Source organism: Hyaena hyaena, unplaced genomic scaffold (assembly GCF_003009895.1).
Source record: "Hyaena hyaena isolate Hyena2069 unplaced genomic scaffold, ASM300989v1 scaffold_68, whole genome shotgun sequence".
NCBI lineage: Eukaryota > Metazoa > Chordata > Mammalia > Carnivora > Hyaenidae > Hyaena > Hyaena hyaena.
This window is the reverse complement of record NW_024080700.1, coordinates 4,269,839-4,289,306: the sequence shown is the minus strand read 5'-3', so window position 1 is coordinate 4,289,306 and position 19,468 is coordinate 4,269,839. Positions and strand designations below refer to the sequence as shown.

Below are 19,468 nucleotides of genomic sequence, written 5' to 3'. Positions count from 1 at the left end.
GGGGAGCAGAGATGCTGGCAGTGGTGGGGTGCTCTCAAGCAAGCTGGTGGCCAGGGGTACACTTCTAGGGCTCACACGCCTTCTGCAGGGGGTTTCTCCAGAAAGGTGTCCGTAGGGCTTTCCTGAGCCTACAAGTTTCTGGTTTTTGGGCTGCAACTCAATGCACATTTGCTAAATCGGGTCAAAATGTTTGTTCCGGGGGCACCTGGGTGACTCAGTCAGTTAAGCTTCCGACTTTGGCTCAGGTCATGACCTCATGGTTCATGGGTTAGAGCCACGCAATGGGCTCTGTGCTGACAGCCTGGAACCTGGAGCCTGTCTTCGGATTCTGTGTCTCCCTCTCTCTCTGCCCCTTCACTGTTCATGCTTTGTCTCTCTCTCTCTCAAAAATAAATAAACATTAAAAAATAATTTTTTATAGGTTTGTTCCAGACCTATACATTCTTTGGCTTTGCTCTCTGAGTTTTGGGAAAGGGGACCAAAAACCACCTGTCAGCCTTTTCTCTGTGTTATCGTGGAAGAGAAGTATGTGCCACATCCACATCCAGTTCTCCCTGACCTCAGCCACCAAGATCCTGGGCCACAGTCCCCAAAAGCAGATGCTGTTCCCTCCCACACATGCCTGCGGTGGGGTGACCATCAGCAGGCACAGCGTGTCACGTGCCACCCACCCCAAAACCATGTGCACGCAGTATGATCTTGTGAAGGGGCGGGAGCGAGTCACCATAGAGGAGGGAGAATGTTCTAGCCAGATGCTTCCAACAGCTGTTCCTGGAGCTCAGGGCAGAGCCCCACAGTCTGGTGAGCCCATACAGCAGTCCTGACGGGCTGCCTGCCATGAGGGCTCCAGTGCCTGGCCTCAGGCCTGACTTTCTCCAAGAGGAGCCCCCTTCCACCCTCCCTGGCACTAATCTCCTCCCTTGTGTGAGGAAAATGCAGGGTCTGACCTGAGACAGGAGTTACCCTTCTCACCAGATATCTGCAGGACACACACCCATGAGTAAGCCGGCTGAAGAAATCTGAGGAAGGTGGTTAGAGCTGACATAGGGCCTTAGGGGGACCATCCAGGAAGCTTTGACACCCCAAGTTCCAAAGGGTTGCTCAGCTTCAGACTCCAGGCTCTCACTCAGTGACATGTAATAGAGAGCCTATTCCTGTAACAGCGACTCAACACAGAAGCTTTGATGCTACCCCACTCTGCACTGTACACCAGGTCCTATTCATAGCGGGACCCCAATCTAGTGCCTGGACGCAGAAGAGTGGCCATTAGTGCATTAGGGCCTGGCTGTTCCTTCAGCCCTGGGAGCCCCATGGGAGGGGAGCTGCTCTTCCAATTTCACATATCAGTGGCATGTGCTCCCTCAGCACTGTCAGTGTGGAGGTCATTCCTTAAGTCCAATATAATCAAAAAGGAATCAGCACATACACATTCTTTACATGAAAGGCACAGAGAGCCTTTGTTATGTCCTGGCTGGAGCATAGATTGGGACATGTTAGGTCAGATAAAGGTGATCAGGGCATATGGGTATCTTCTATCACTCCTATTACATAAACTTTCTTATTTTCAGATTCCTCTTTCTCTTTGTGCATTTTTTATTTTCTTTTGTTGTTTTTGTTGTTTCTTCTCTCTCTTCTTGACTCACCTTTGCCTCGACAGGGGCACTCAGGGACTCTATTGGCATTCTACATCATACTGTTGGTATCAGTATAAAAAAACAAAAGGCTGACCCTGACATAGGGTCTTTCCTAACACTGGGGAGACCTCAAGGACTTCTGTAATCCTAAAATAAAGTTGGGTCCAGTAATGCAGAAACACAGAAAGCTCTCTTCTGATTTTCAGAAACATGTGTTTCAAATGAAGTTAATGTCCTCATTATAAAACATAAGATGGTCACAAGCAATTTAGAGATGACATCTGAGACAAAGAAGAAAATGACATCAGCCGTAATCCCATCATCCAGCCATAGCCACGTTTTCACATTAGGTGCTTATTCCTTTCAGGGGATATGTGTGGGGCAGATGTGTGGAGTAACTTCTTGCACATATGTCAAGTTTCCCTTAAAGTGACCTGCATTTTTACTACCACTAAGTCATAATATGGTTGCTATGTTATTAAGTATTCTTCTATGATGTTTCTAAAGGCTGCAGGGTTCCCTTTATACTACACTATTCCTCATTTAACCTTAAGTTTCTGTCATTTTATTTTGGCTGTTTCCAACTTTCCCCAGTTATTAAAAGACCCCAAGAAAGGTCCCTGCAGGTGTATCTCTGTCCACATCCATGATCCTTTCCTCAGGATAAATTCCCAGATGTGGAACCGCCGTGGTAACGCAGATCGCAGTTGCCAAATAGCTGACCCTGGCTGTCCTTCTCTCTATGCCCCTCCCCCCCCCCCATGGATGAAACACCTTCCAGAAAAAAGAAATTCAGGGGTAACTCATGAACTGGTGATCCCCCAGTGGGTTTTCTCTCTCCTCTTCTAGCATATGGTTCTAAAAAGCTCTATAACAACTCTATAAAGAAAGTGGTTTGCGGCCCAAGCATCCCTCCTAACCACGCATGTGCAGAGAGGCTGAGGAGAGAGGGCTTCCGTATATGCACTTCACTTCTAGTTTCCCTCATGCCCGGTGTTAAGATGATCCCCTGGCCTTCCCTAGAATCTTTTTCACCCAAAAGAATGTCCCTGAAGCCAGGGGAGACGGTCCGTGTGCTCCTTCCAAGAGGCAGCGCTGAAAATCCACACCAAGCCACAGAGACACTGTGTGGCCTGGGGCAAGTTTCCTTCCCCTTCTGTGCCTCCATGCCAGCCCTCTAATCTGAGGAGCTCCCAGCAATGGAGCCGCAGGCAGCCTGCCCAGAGGCTCTGCCGCTTTTATGACAAAGTGAGATCCCTTTCCGGCCCTGTGGTTTTCCCCTTCCACTGCTCCTTGAATTGCTGGAATATGTGCGGGGCCTGGGATGCCCTTGAGATGGGCAGGCCAAATGGGGAGCTGGCAGCCCCTTCCCATCTGGGGGCTGAGGCTCCTTTAATTTGGATACCTTAAAAGGCTTGCGGGAGCAAGGGGCCGGGTCCTTATCTCCTGAGCTCTGGACAGTGCCTTATTTATAGCCCTGCTGACAAGAGGCGGCACCAGGCCAGCAGCCGCATGCACGGTTGGGGCAATCCAGCAGGGTGGTTGGCCCTGCGCTGCCGTGGTCCCCTTCGGTCAGGCTGGAGGGCAGAACACAGGAGCGGTAAGCTTCCTCCTCTCCCTTGCCACTCTTCCTTCCCCATGTCTGCACAGGCTTCGATGCCAGCCGTGTAGCCTTCGTGCCCTGGGAGGGAGCTCTCTGGCACTGTGGACTTGCAGACCCCAAGCACAGACCCGGGGGGCACCAGCAGCTGGGTCCCACCAGCAGCCAGCTCCTGCTGCAGGGAGAGAATGGAACCTGCCCTCCCCAAGTGGATAGCAGGTGCCTCGGGGAATATAAAGGACTCAGAGAGCACCCTTTGCTCATCTTTCCCTCTCTTAGTGGGAATCTGAAACTACACTGAGTTTTGAACACCAGAAAGCTTTTTCTTAAGAGGAAAAAAAGAAAACAAAAAAAATATATATATATGTATAGAATAAACACTGGAGGGGGAAAACCACAGTGCCGGGAGCTTTTTCTCCCTGACAGAATTTCCGGATGGTTCGGGGTGAGGAAGCAAAGTACTGACGAGTCTGATTACCCTTGGAAAGTATGTTTATACAAGATGACTTGTAACGGCCGATGGCTCAAAAGTACAGATAGCTGTTGTGTGCTTAAAGGGGATGCATTAATATTTTACTAATTTCTAGAGCAGGATATGAGCAAGTGCGCAGTACCGAGTAATGCTGGGCCGATTGGGCAATAATGTTAGTACTGACAAAATGACGTATTATAACAGGCATCATGCATACAAATGGCCTATAGTCATAATCTTTGCGAGGCACCTTATCAGGTCCAATCTAAAAAAATATATTGTCAGGTCACTTTTTTTTTTTTTTAAAATACCTCTGAGGTCCAAAGAGAGTATTCACACTTGTGTTATTGGCTGATGTTACTTTATCACATACTTGCTCTATATAGGTCTTTTGTCGTTCTACTTGTTTCTTGAAAAATGCTATTTGAATTTTTTACTGCTGGGTTTATAACAAGGTGTGATCTAATCAAATCGATTACATTTTGAGATCTATGCAATCTTACAAGAGTTTTTAATGATGTAGCCAGCTAATCAACTCAAACGATTACATTTTGGGTGCTTTATTCTAAAACTGAGAAAGTATTTCTGGAGGGCCTGAGTTGGTTAGGGATCTGACTCTTGATCTCAGCTAAGGACATGATCTCACAGTTCGTGGGACTGAGCCCTGAGTCAGGGTCCATGCTGACAGCATAGAGCCTGCTTGGGATTTCCTCTCTCTCTCTCTCTCTCTCTTTCTCTCTCAAAATAAATAAACTTTTTTTTAAAAAAACTTTAAAAAATTTAAAAAAAGAAAATATTTCAACGTGTAACTTCCACAAAGAGTTGCTCAGTTTCCCCTAAAAGTATTCCCTGACTGCTCACTCAATCTTGCTTGCCTTTAAACACACTTTGCACTATTAGATTTCATCATCCCATTAAGTGCTTCCAGAATTTTCCATTGGTTCCAGATCCCTGAGGCTAGGCCATATCATACTTCTCTCTGTAATCTGATAAATTCTTAACCCAGGGATCTACACACTATCTACTGGTATCTGAAAGATTTCATATTTAAAATAGGTGGCCAAGAAACTGAGTTTAAATCATCTTCTCCCCACGGTCAAAAAACAAAGTTCAACTGAGTAAATTGTAAAGATCGTGTTGGTTTTATTCAATGATTCATGACCAGGCAGCACCCCACCCAGCAGGTAGAAAGGAGCTCTGAAGAGCTGTGCAAAATGGGAGACTTCTCTAGACAGAAGGGAGCAGGAACAAGGAAGTTACAGTGGACAAAAAAGTGGACTGGTTATTGCAAGACTACTTTCCTTTAGGGAATGGCAGGGGTCTATCTGGCAGATGACTTACCTCTGGTTGCTCAAGTGATTCCTGATGGACTGGTCTACAATTCCATTTCTGGAAGAGACCGAAATTGTGATTAATTTTAAGTCTCAGTTTGGTGACGTGGAATTTAGTATAAGTGACTCCATTTGGGGCCTGTTGTTTTGTTTTTAGCACCACTAAAGAAGGAAGTGAAGGGGCGCCTGTGTGGCTCAGTTGGTTAAGTGTCTGACTTCAGCTCAGGTCATGATCTTGTAGTTCGTGGGTTCAAGCCCTGCATCGGGCTCTGTGCTGACAGCCAGCTCAGAGCCTGGAGCCTGTTTCAGAGTCTGTGTCTCCCTCTCTCTCTGACCCTCCCCTGCTCATGCTGTCTGCTGTCTCTTTCTCTCTCTCTCTCTCTCTCTCTCTCAGAAATAAATAAAACATTAAAACAAAAATTAAAACAAAAAAAAGAGAAAGAAGTGAAGAAATTATGTTCATAGTGTTTATATTTTCTTTTGTTTTCTCTTACTGTGCAAATGATCACCGTTGAAAATACATTCAAGCAGAGAGAAGAAAATGAAAAATTATGGGTAGTCTTAGCACATTCATTTTTATCTTAACTATTCCTTGATTCTAAGAAGTCCCTGATTTTAAGACCAACCATTAATTTAATACTAGCTTTACAAAAAAGGAAAAAATTTCTCAACTATGTTGCCCAGATTGATATATTTTAAGATGCATCTGAAAACAACAAATTACACAGGGAAACATAAATTATAATTAAGAAAAATATATATTATCAGAATATTTGCTCACCAACTTTTGTTCAATTTAAGATTAAGGTCCTTTTACTGTGTATTCAAACTTTAATTCTTAAAAAATTGGTGATCTTTACATGACATTGCAACTTCTTTCCTTTAGCTAGAATATTCAAATACCCATAATAGCTGGCAATAATAATGATGGGAAGTAAAGAAACATAAACTGAGCTTTAGATAAGCAATTTTTATCAGAATATAACTAATTGTAAAGTATAATCTGCAGGCTCCTGGGTAGCTCTGTCGATTAAGTGTCTGACTTCAGTTCAGGTGGTGATCTTGCAGTTCGTGACTTCGAGCCCTGCGTTGGGCTCTATACGGATGAACCAGAGCTTGGAGCCTGCTTCAGATTCTGTGTCTCCCTCTCTATCTATTCCTCCCCCACTCAGGCTCTATGTCTCTCTCTGTCTCTCAAAAATAAATGTTAAACAAATTTTTTAAAAGTACAATCTGCTCATTTCTACACTATTAATGCAACCTACTGACTACTAAAAATCACTCGACCATCTTGTGCCTTGATCTGTATGACCCTCAAAAGCTTAATTCACTGATATTTTTCATTATCACTGATGCATCAGCCTTTCATCTTTTAGTCTCCAATATACCAAAATGAGGATGAAAAATAGAAAGGAAGTAACATAAGTGCTTCCCAATTTGATATTTGACAGATGTATTTCATAAATATCATTATTATTTTTTTTATTTTTAAAATTTTTAAATGTTTTATTTATTTCTGAGAGACAGAGAGAAAGACAGCGTGAGCAGGGGAGGATCAGAGAGAGAAGGAGACACAGAATCTGAAACAGGCTCCAGGCTCTGAGCTGGCTGTCAGCACAGAGCCCGATGTGGGGCTTGAACCCACGAACTGCAAGATCTGATCTGAGCCGAAGTTGGACGTTTAACCGACTGAGCCACACAGGCGCCCCTATCATTAATTATTTTTAAGTGTAAGCTTGTAAACATCAATTTTAGAGGCACCTGGGTGGCTCAGTTGATTAGGCATCCGACTTTGGCTCAGGTCATGATCTCGCTGTCTGTGAGTTCGGTCCCAGCTCTGGGCTCTATGCTGATAGCTCAGAGCCTGGAACCTGCTTCAGATTCTGTCTCCCTCTCTCTCTGCCCCTCCCCCACTTGCTTGCTCTTTTGCTCACTCTCTCTTCCGCTCTCTCTCTCTCTCAAAAAATAAATAAACATTAAAAAAATCAATCTTAACTTTTAAGTACATTTTTACAATTTGGAGCCTTGTTGAATTTAAAAGATAAATTTTTGAGAGAGAGAAGAGAAATAAAAATTCATTTTTAATAGAAGACTTTTGTTACAGTTAAAATGTAATACTGAAAAGTTAAACTGAAATGAAACCATACCAAGCCAACGACTCATAAAATATGCTCCATGTGTTTTATTAAGAAGTTATGTATGGGGCACCTGGGTAGCTCGGTCCAGTAAGCATCCAGCTCTTGATTTTGGCTCAGGTCATGGGCTCGAGGTCCATGAGTTTGAGCCCCACATCAGGCTCTGCAGTGATATTGTGGAGCCTGCCTGGGATTCTCAGTCTCCCTCTGTCTCTGCCCCTCCCCTGCTCATGTGTGCACACGTTCTCTCTCTCTCTCTCTCAAAATAAAGTAATTAATTAGAACGGAAAAGAGTAGAGTAGGCTCAAAAAATGGCTCAAAAGTGATAGAGCCATTGTATGGAATGTATATAGTCATTGAAAATAAATTTTCAAAAGCAAATAAATTTTTAAAAATTGGAATACAAAGCTATATTTGTAACATATGATCTTAACTGTGTAATAATATGTATATACACATTAAAAATATACAAAATTATTGTTTCTATGGGATAACTTTACTAGCAATTTTATATTTTCACTACATTTAACATAATTTGCTAAATTCCTACACTAAGACTAATCATGGGAGATTTTTATAATTGCAAAATTCTTAGCAAATATAAAGCACTTGAATGATTACTGGCAATGATAAAAAGTATAACTAACAACTAGAAGGGCCAGCCTTTTAAAAAACTATAGCTACAGTGTATTGAATGATTGCTGTATCTGGGTACTAGTATTAGCACATTTCACATTCCCAGCCACCCTACAGGCATTATTATAATTACTATTCCTATTTTTTAGATAAAGAAACTGGTTTAGAAGAGTGTTATCCACTGCAGAAGGTGCAACCAAGTTTAACCTCCTCTGGCTTCAAGGCCCTGGTAGTCTAATTGGCATTAAAATAACAAAAGAGCGATCTTAAGGTCATATGCAATGAATAGAGTGGTTTGAAAGGCACTTTCATACACTGTCAAACCAGTAGGCAATGTTCCTACAGGAAGGACATAAGCGGGTAAAGTTTACACCAACAGAGATATGGGGCCTAGAGGAAGTAAGGAATTACAAAAGGCAGAGACAGGTGGGGAAGAATGTGAACAGTATGGAGATGGAAGTAAATGGGATTTGCCCAGAATGAAGGGTGTGTCCTACGGGGAAAAGATGAGCTAAATGTGTGTGTGTTGGGCAGGGAGGGGTAGCTTAGGGACAGGGGTGGCTCTTCCCTTCGTACGCTTCTAAAAACCAACATTCTGTAAGAGGAAATGAAGAGGTACGTTGGCTCCCCAAAGTAAAAGAGAAAAGTAAACTTCTCTGTAAAGAATCTGAACTGGGACTGGTTTGAATTCCAAACGTAAAACAGAATGAAGCTCTGGGCTAGAGAGGTGATAGCTGTTGACTGGGTGTGAGTGTTTGCCACATGCCAGCACTGTTGTCAGCGCCACACCTGTGTACACACACACACACACACACACACACACACACACGCTCATGTGATCTTCACAGCAGCTCTGTCAAGAGCACTCTTGGTTTCCCAGCATGTAGATGAGGACAGCCAGGCGCTGAAGAGTAAGGTGCTCAGAACCAGTAGGTGGGGAAGCTGGGAGGTGAACCCAGGTAGTACGGGGCCAGGGCTGACAGGAATCCGACCAGAGATTGCTGGAAAAGTCTCTATAATGGAGAAAGAACCTCACCTTAAAAGTGGGTGAGGGCTTTCCACCTACCCTTTATGCTTCTGTTTTCAATTCTTCCTTTATTTTTAGCCCTTTCTCAAGAGCATGGGAAGAGTGTTAATCTTCTTAGTCATACCCATGAAAGAAGCTAGCACAGTGCCTTGTACACAGCAGCTGCCTAAAAAATATTTGCTGAACTAAATTATATGTAATTCAGGAGTAAGAAGTGTTAAGATGTGTAGGAAGGAGCCAGAAGCTTTCCTTATTAGCTAGTACTTTCCCCCTCTGTAATACTGGCTTGGAAAGAGGTTTGATATTCCTTTTCCATCCTTGATACACAGCACAAAGACATAATTAATGATCATAATAATGCCTCTTTAAGTGGAATTTTCATTGGGCAATAAACACTAGTATTTGATGATATCCTGGAGGAGTAAATTCTTTGACTTGGAAGTTTGTATTCACCAAGTCAATGTGGTGTGTGTGTGGGGGGGGTGTGTGTGTGTGTGTGTAAATGTGTGGTGTGTGCATGTGTAAGTGTGTGGTGTGTGTGCATCTGTGGTATGTGTGATGTGTGCATGCAAGTGTGTGGTGTGTGGTGCATGTGTTTAACTGTGTGGTGTGGTGTATGTATATGTGTAAGTCCTGGGGGCTGTTGAAGGAAGGGAACAAGGATTGGAGATGCTGTATAAATTCATCAGGAAACAATTTTGCTCTCTCCAAATATATTTTAGTAAACAAAAAAGCAGGTGAGAAATAGCCTCCTTATTTCATGGCCCTACCTCTAATTACAGCGAATGATTAACTAAATATTATGCCCTTCTGGTCCCTACGTCAACAAGACTTTCCAATCAGTTAGGTTCCGAGAAAATAGAATAACGTGTATGCAATGTAAGGAAAGCCAAGCAGTATTGTAAGTGCCTAAGACAAACTCCTTTGACGCACCCCTCTGTCTACTCCTGCAAATTGAAAAGGCAAAACTCCAATGAACAGTTGCAAACGTGTTGTCACTCGAATTAACCAGCATGGGCAATCATCCAAGTGAGAGGAGAAATACTCACGACCGCAATGCCATGTCTAATAGACTCTCAGATGGAAAAATGCTGAGGGTAGCAAGAAGGGCAGGCTGAGGATCTTCTAATTAAAATAGAATTCTCAATACGTCAGAAGGTTTGGAAATTCATAGTGGCATGTTCAACAATCTTTGAAATAATGAAATTCGGATAGAATGGATAGACCTTCTGCCTTGTTGTTAAGAAGCTGCAGTAGCCAATCGTCCAGTCTGGCTGTGAATTCGCTCTGGCAGGATCCTGGCACCCTGCCCTGGGCTGTTTCTACTTTTATACACAACACCTCACTGGGTCCTGGGGAACATCTTCAAACCTCCGCCAGCCTCAGGCAGGAACAGCTAAGGCAGCTCCAGAGGCCATCATGAGCTCACCTGAACCACAAGTCTCCTTTCAAAATTTGTTACCTTATTTGTAACTTAAATCAGACTGTGTCTCATAAACCCTCCAATGGCTTCCCAAATCAAAATAAAATCCTAATGCTATGTAACCTACAGAGCCCCACATGATCTAGGCTCTGAAATCTGACCTCATCTCCTTCCTTTTCCCCCTCCATCAAGGGTGCTCCAGTCATACTGCCTTTTCCCAACTGGGCCAAGTAGTTAGTTACCCTGCCCCCAGGCCTTTGCACTTGCTGGTGCCCATAATCCATCAGGCTCTCCTTCAAGAAAATCACATATCTCCTTCCCACCACATCTAAGCACCATCCTTGGGCATACCATTTAAAATTATACTCTTTGTCACTCTCCAGCTCCCTGCCCTGATTTTCTCCTTACCCTGATTTCTTTCTTTTTTTTTCAAAGCTCTTATTATCTCACACACATACACACACAAAATTGACATGTGTATTGGTGTCTATCTTTCCCCTATTAAGATGTGAGTTCCAATTAAAGCAGAGAGTATCAGTTGTGTTCACTGAGGTATCCCCATCACCTACAACAGCAAGCGGGGCATGGTAGGTGCTACATAAGTGTGGGTTGAAAGATGGAGGATCAGATAACATTTTTATATATTTATGAATTCTTAGAATCCCTTTCACTGTAATTCATATGCCCTTGGCCATCGCAAAGTGCTCATATTAGGGCCTACGTCTAGTACTCCAGGTCCACAATTTAAATGTCCTTTCAAAAACTCCCAGTACACTTGCATTTTGTAAAGGGAAGAAAGAGGTACTGAAGAGTGCTAGGATTTCAACTCTGACACTTACAAGGTGCTCAGGCAAGACTTCAACTTCCCAGAAACCCACTTGAAACATGGGGATGATAGCCATAACTTCTTAAAGTCCCTGTAAGGCTTAAACAAGGCAATAATAGTAATAACGGCGATCATTAAGTGAGCTCACACCATGTGCCAGGGAGCAGACTGTGCATTTGACTTGCTACATGTTGTCCTATCTTCACAGCAGTCATGGGGTATAGGCATTGTTATCATCCCAGTTTACAGATGAAGAAACAGACAGGAATCCAGAGAGGTACCTTAGCAGTGCAGATGTAGTTGCTGTATGAGTTTCTTATTGCTGCTGTAACAAATTTCCCTATGTTTATTGTCTGAACGCAATGCAAATTTAGGATCTCACAGTTCTGGAGGTCAGGAGGCTGACAGGGACTCAGTGGGCTAAAATCAGGGTTTCTGCAGGGCTGGGCTCCTTCTGGAGGCTCTAGAGAAGAATCTAGAGGAGAATCATCTCTTCCAGCTTCTAGAGACTTCCTGCATTCTTTGGCTCCACCTTCAAAGCCAAACTGTAACATCTCCAATCTCTCTTGATTCTGACTCTCCTGCTTCTTCTTCCCCTTATAAGGACCCTTCTACACGGGGCCCAGTTGGATAGTCCAAGATGATCTCCCCATCTCAAAACCCTTTGCTTAATCACCTTTGCAAAACCCCTTCATAAGTTGTGGACATGAGGACATGAACGGCTTTGGGAAGCCATTATTCTGCCTACCAGTTACACAGAGAAAGACCCGGGATTTGAGTCCCAGCCAATTTCTTAACCACTACACTTCTGTATTACACAGCAAGCCCTTTGGTATTTAGTAAATCTCTTTTCCTTTGCTGTAATGAACGGAAAAAGGAAAGCTTGGATCCCAGATTTGAATTTTGTATATGACATTAAACAGAAAGGTTTGCCCCTTTCTGCCCTGCTCCCTTATAATATGGGATGCCAAACACTCACAGTTAACAGTTAACAGTCATTTAACAGATAATCAGTCTTGCCTCATCCTCAAAAATACTATTGACGCTCAAGAAACCACAGACATTTGGTAAAAGTGGTGGTGAAGTGGAAATGAAAGGCTTGATTGGAGACAGGCCAAGCTCCCCCATGGGAGTGAGGGGTCCAGGAAGTCCAGGGTGGGCTGGAGCCAGGATGCCCCATGGTAAGAGAGCAGACCAGGAAGAGCCCATTGACACCCCATAGATGGTGGGACAGTCTGGGGCAACCTAGCTCAGGGTGCTCCAGTGAGGCACAGACAGCCCAGGGATTCAGGTGACTTGGGACAGGGAGGTGGCCCAGGTCTCAACAACAAGGACTGTGGGAATGTCAGCAAGCTGTAGAGTGGTCTGATGCACCAGAAACAAAAGGACTGGGCCAGTGAGACTATGTGCCCGCCCCATGAGGTGGTAGCAGGCCTCCACACGGGGCTGGCGGCCATGATAGTTTCAACCTCTCAGGGTCTGGAAAGAGCCCTGCTCCACCAAGGAGTGGGAAATAAGGCAGAAGCCTTATGTGGGTGCAGAAGAAGCGGGATTGCAGGAGGAGAGCAGAAGCTGGGAAGGGACTGCAGTTTGGGGAAGTTGGGGTGTCCACAGCTTGGCAAGCCCTTGACTCCCACCAAATCTGTGCCAATTGAACTATATCCCGACTTCACCTTGAGTGGCACAGGGCTGTCCTTAAATATACACATATTCCCCTTCCACTTGAGGATGGCTCAGGAACCACCACAGTGGAAAGCGCTCTCTGCCTCCAGGTAGGAAGAGCTGGGGTAAAGATTGTAAGGAGGCTTCTGTCTCCATGACATCCATGACTTACCATGACCTTGAATTTTAGAAACAGGAACCCATTTGCATTATTCTAACACTTGCCTTTAAGTATACATCATAGGTTAGAAATCAGGGGTGAATAAACACATGGGCTATATGTTTTTGTGGCCAAGCAATAATAATAATATAGATTGTGTGCTATAGACATATTTCCTTAATTATCCATGCCAGCGTGACCGTAGAATTTATGGTACAAACGGGGTGCTCTGAAAGGGAAAGAGAGTGCTTTTAGTAAGTACACCAGGCCAACAGGTATAACTGGCAATCCAGTCCCTGAGCTCCAGGCTTCATTCCCATGCACCGAGGTTCCTGGGAAGCTGCCTTTGCCGGAAAATTAACTGTGTAGAGGGATTATTCAATGCTCACAAGCTTCCTGAAACCACACACATTTTTATTACTTTCACCAGGAAGATAAGAAACTTAGAAGAAGCAGGATTTCTTTTAAGGTGCTAGGGTACTGGCCACAGAGTTAGAATCACATGTGTGCCTTTCTTCAAGAGATGATTGACATTTGAGAGCTGCAGACCTCCCCTCACAGCTTGATTTCCCTTTAGGACATGTTCCTAAATCGGGTGCTTTTCTTCTCCGCTGTCACTCCACGAGTTCATGTGGGAACCATGAATTCAAAACTCTCCGTTGCCTGAGTCTGCCCTAAATGAGGGCTGTTCAAATGAAGGGTCCTTTTCATAATTTCACAGCGAGCCATAAAATGTATTTAATGGCTTGAGTCCTGCATATTTCTAAAAATAACATAACGTTTACCAGATTTTTTTAACGAATTAAAAAGAACAGATTATGTCTCTCATTGTAAGAAGAACTATTTCATGACAATGTTTTTTCAGGGCTGTGTGTGGGGCTATGTGATATGGTTGTGACTTAAAAATGCACTTCCTAGTGCGAGTTGCTGTCAAAGTGTTGGAGATTCACTGCTATAAACTGTTATTTGCAGATTTCTTTTCTCCTTTCTCCTGGACCCTAACAATGGGGAGACACCTCGCTTCCTCCTATACGCCCCTCAGCCGCCCTTCTCTCCGCAGATGGCTCCTCGCCCCTTTAGGCTAGAACCAATGAAATGGTATCCTACCTGATCATTTGTATAAATGGGAGTCTTTGTGGGGAAAAAAAAATGAAAACAGAATCCAGTGCCTTCACCAAAGAGTGAAAGGGAAACGTGAGTAGAAATCTCTGAGAAGCTTCCAAAAAAAAAAAGCCAAACATGGCTAATCGTCAGGAACTCCACACTTCTGGACGGTCTCCTTCCCCTGCCCTCTCTGTGTCTAAGTGTGGAAGTGCAGATTGTTCATGTAGTGTGTTCTAATTCACCTCCCTTCTGTGCCATGGAAAATGTAAAACAAATCATAGCCTGAGGCCCTGGCCCCTTGTGCGTTGTTTCAGGGTCTCTGCAGCAAGCACCGGGTTTCCAGCCGATTCCTGTAATTTGGCAGAAGGGGTTGGGTGGTAGTTAAGTGGTTACCCCCACATCAAAGGCTGCTTTTCAGGACTGCTGGCTAGGGAAAGGGGGTTGAGGGGATGTTGGGGGAGAGAAGAAGGGAGCCACCCTAGGCAGGATGTCTGAAGGAGAGATTAAGCAAACTGCAAAGGTATTTTAATAGACACCCTGTTTCCATTCTTTACCATGTGTTTTTCATTCTGTTTTTGGTTACTTTTGACTTGAATTATGGAACTCTGTCTCTTGGTTAAGGTAACTTATATGCAATTGCTTTTGTGCATCATAAATGAATAGTGACTTTTTTTGGCTGGGGTTGGGGATGACAGTAAGTAGCCAAGACAGAAAGCATGTTGCCTTTCAGAAAGTTGGACATGTTTTCTCTTCTCTCTTCCTTATGGGAGCAAAGAACGCCTGTTTCCAAAAGCCCGGAGCACTTTGACAAATGCAGATGGTAAAATCTTGCATCCACTAGGAAAAAGCAGCCCCAAGGATAAAGAGGTGTGGCCATTATAATGCCGCGGAGGAGGGAGCAGACATCTTTCCACCAGATGGGCAGGATGTCAGATAAATGGCCTTCCTGCTGCAAAAATGGGGTGGATTCAGCTGAGGTCTAAAGCAAGTACTTCCTCTTTCTGTACCACAATCTCTTCTCCTCTAAAATGCAGACAATTATATTTGTAAAAGGCTATTTTTAGAGGTTATGACATTTGCTTTGGAAATCCTCAAGTGGCTTCTCAAAGAACTGAAAGTCAGGCTACGATTTCCAGTCATTTAAAAGTTGCCCCGGGTTGCTCTCTCGGCCCTTCTCAACAGCTGGGTACCACCAGCTACCTGCATACGGTGGCAGAATACAGAAAAATCTCCATTCTTCTGTGGGCAGAGATTAGAGATAGAAGGGGAAGAGAGATCTCAGGGCCGCCTGACACCACTGCGTGAGTCTGGCCCAGAACACAGCCCTCACCCTGTCCCCAACCTGTGTCAGCCTACAGGCCAACTTGTTGCTTTCCCGTGTCATCCCAGCTGCAGGAAAAGGCAAGAAGTTGAGAGTTGACTGAAACCTTTACTCTGGTTTCCTAGTTGTCTGGGACACATGGCATCTACTGAGAAAAATCCAAATGAAAAATAGTCATTTTAGAATGGTTTTGTTATCTTAGCCCTGGCAACCCATGGTACAACTGATCTAGACGGTTGTCTTCTCAGTCAGTCAACCAATCAAATACAGAGGACACAAACACCGAGCTGAAGATGTAATCTGGTGGCCATATCAAACTGCAGACCATATTTCATTTCACTGAGATTTCTTTCATCTGGGTCATTAGGTTGTCAAAGATAAGTCACATCTGTCAGGACAAGAAAAAATTGGCAGAAAATTTATTTTAGTAGTCCTGATGTTTTTAAGTGGCTTAAGGTTCCATCTGTAGATTCATGTCTAATCTAGAGTTACAATCTTATAATAAAAAAAAAAGTAAATCAAACCATGAGGAAACTATAATTCAAAAAAGACACAAACAAACCATGCTTGTCTTTGTAGGTGACTCATTGTTCCCGTGACAGTTCTACTTCCTCGGTAGCTTTATCTTATCTGAGAAGCACCAACTAGCCATCTACTCTGTGCCCCCAGGCAATCCCCAAGCACAGGTCTGTACATGACGCTCATCTCCACACCCATCTGGCCACTGACTTTGGAAAGCCAGGAATCAGTTATTGTTCATAGGACTCCTTGTTTTTCTCAGCAATGACACGAGTATCTGAAAAACCCAAAGTTAAGAAGGCAAACAACTCCCAAATAGGAGCATACCAACATGACTTTAAGCCACAGCAGTTATTTCTTACTATCACCTTTCCTTTTCGATCCCCATCATGGCCTGGATCGCTGCTAGGCCGACACAGGGTTCAAGGACCTGTGTGTATACTAGGAAAGACAGTCCTCCACTGCCTCTCTGCACTGGGGCAGGTCCTCTGGCCGACCCTCACTCAGGGTCCAAGGACTCCAAGAGACGTGGAAAGCTGAGGGGAAGAAGAAGATTGAGTACCTAACTCTGGTCCAAATATAAAAATAGTGTGGTGAGGAAATAGAAATGTATTTTTCATTAAATCAAAGAAACAAATCTGGAAAATTAGATCCTAGCACGCTGAGTCCCTAATGGCAGGAACTGTGATTTATGAGGCCAGCACGGAGCCGTGCCTCCTGCATGGTAGATGTGCCTTGATTTAACAGTGTCGCATCTGTGTAATGAGGAGTGGATACATTTGTCTTGCGGCTCAGAAGCACCGGCTTTCTGTGAAGTCATTGTGAATACTCTCACCCAATACGCAGCACCCAGTGACCAGGCATGCAGATCTCTGGTCTCCTCCTTCTTAAGCCCCAGCCAATAACCTCAAGGAGAACAAAATACCACCATGAAGCCCCAGCTCACAGGAACCAAATCAAATTTATGAGGACTCTGTCCTAGGACTCCACATGAAGCTGGCCATTGTCCCAAGCAGTTAGCTCTGGGGCAGCGACTACGTTCACTTTATTCTCACTTGAGAGCTTTGTTCATCAATGGAGCCCAGACCACATGCGGTGTAACCAGAATCCACAACACTCCCATGGGGCTGACCTATGCATAACACAGGGCCAGCAGGCCACTGGACCACCATGGGCTCTGAACACCTCCAAGGGCCCCATCCATGGGTGTGGATCGAACCCTTGCAGCTGAGTGACTTGACATCTCTGAGAGAGACATGCCTTTCCCTTTTCTCCCAAACTCTGCCACCTAGTTCTTCCTTGGCCATCCCTCTTTCTGCCCAAGTCCCTGTGATTCTTCCTCAGGTTACAATTAGTTGTGAGCAGTTTGCTCCTCTTATTGGTAGAGGCGTCATCACTTGAATCATGTCCCTCCAGAATTCTTGTGTCAAAGTCCTAATCCACTGTATCTTAGAATAATATGACCTTGTTTGGGAATATGTTTGTTGCAGGTGTGATTAGATAACTTTGGGGAGGGTCCTTATCAAATATGACTGGTGTCCTTATAAAAAAAGAAAAAAGACACATTTGGACACACAAACACACACACAGAGAATGCCATGTGAGCACAAAGATGGAAATCAAGGCAATGTGCCCACACACCAAGGAACGCCAAAGATTGCCAGCAAAGCACCAGAAATCAAGTGAGAGGCAAGGGACAGATTCTCCCTCAGAGTTCTCAGAAAGACCTCACCCTATCAGCCCTTTGAACCTGGACTTCCAGCCTCTAGAATTGTGAGACACTAAGCTTCTGTGGTTCATGCCCCCAGTTCCATGACTCGTGACATTTTGTTCCTACAATCCTAGCAAACTAATTCATGGGAGTCTGGTGGTAACTCTCTCAGAAGATACGGCATTCTCTTCTGAAACCTGGCCCAATGCACCCCTCCACCCCCCACTGGACACATCCAGGAAGCCTGGAGTATACAGCTTTCTGCAGATCCACATGTCAGGTACAGGATAGTCTCCTTTATAGGTTATAGGCATGCATTAAACTAAGGAACAAAATACCCAGAGACATGCATACCAAGGAATTACATGTATAAATACACTTCATAGAGAGATGAGTCCTTTTGTTTTACTTCATTTTATTTTATTTTTTATTTTTGAGAGAGAGTGTGTGCACGCACGCAGGGGAGAAGGGCAGAGAGAATCTGAATCAGGCTCCATGCTCAGCACAGATCCCGACATGGAGCTTGATCCCATGGCCCTGGGATTATGACCTGAGACAAAGTCAAGAGTCAGCCACTCAACTGAATTCTATTCAGTTCAGTTTGGTTCGGTTCTATTCTATTCTATTCTATTCTATTCTATTCTATTCTATCCTAGTCTAGTCTATTATTTTATTTTTGTTTTGAGAGATGAATCCTTAAACAAGACACAGCACACTACACATTGACACAAACCTCAGTCACAGTTATACTCAAAAATATGGTGAGTGGCAGAACTGAGACAGCTTTCAAAAAATAACACATTACAATATCTCATTTTATGGACCCAATTTTCTTGATACTTGCAACTCAGACCTACCTGACCATCTGATCATATTGCTCTCTTGGTTCTTGTTGGTGTCGTTTAACCCGTGGATCTCTATAGCTTATTTTCAGTTAGAAGAAAATGAGTGGTTTCTATCAGGATGTAGCCCTATGGTCCAGACAGCTCGCTCTGTTGCTCACCTGTCTGGCTATCAGAGCATCACACTAGAAGGCCATGGATTCAGGAAGTCAGCTCATTCAGCCCAGCTGAACCTTGAGCAGCCTTCCATGGCTGTTTGCAGAGTCCAAACTAAGAACAGATGTGAGACATGAGCTATACATGCTGGCTATAAATCTCCACCATCCACTTGGATGATTGAAATTATTCCACCCCCACCTCTATGACAAAACATAATAACTGCCCAACATACAGTGGTTTAGTTCAGTGGTTCTCAGTGTGTGGTTCCTGCCCCCTATATCCCTTTCAAAGGGTTTGCAAAAACAAAAACAAAAACAAACAAACAAAAAAAACCCACAAACGATTTGCAAAGTCAAAACTATTTTCTTCACACTTGTTCACTGTGTGGACTTTTGAGCACAAAAGCAGAGGGACTCTTGTTCCTTAGCAGGAATCAAGATGGCAGCTCCTGTCAGGGAGGCTAAACTTTATCTCTACCTGGAAGGGTCTTCAGGTACATCTGAGACTTAAACTGACATAATAAAAATAAGAGAGAAGCACACAGATTCTTACATGTACATGGGAGCCTCCACAGGACAACAAAGACCCAGAGTGGTGCTGGGCATATGTTTCTGTGCCAGGTGGCACAAAAAGAGGCAATTGTGAAAAAGTAACAGAATATACAGGGAACTGAAAGGAAGATAAGAGGCATTTTAACAAGGTCTGTTTGAATAGATTTTCTCTCCCTCAACTCCCCTTCCAGTGATGAGAATGTTTCTTTCCTCCTGGCACAGGGGGGACGTCTTTCACATGGGAATACATCTCCTGCTTTCAGGAAGAAAACAGTTGACAGCATTCTTGCACCTGCTGTTTTCAAGTGCCTTTAGCATTTTAGCTTAAAATAATCCTTATACCAAAGTGGGATAT

The 19,468-nt window shown here is 44.0% G+C and overlaps 1 protein-coding gene across 1 annotated transcript in view; it reads left to right on the top strand.

Moving 5' to 3' along the window:
- Positions 1–3,147: 3,147 nt before the first annotated feature.
- Positions 3,148–19,468, top strand: part of FHL2 (four and a half LIM domains 2) — a 68,465-nt gene continuing 52,144 nt past the window's right edge. The window contains exon 1 of the mRNA XM_039232563.1: positions 3,148–3,234. The gene's annotated coding sequence lies outside the window, so the exon portion shown is untranslated. The remainder of the gene's footprint in view (positions 3,235–19,468) is intronic.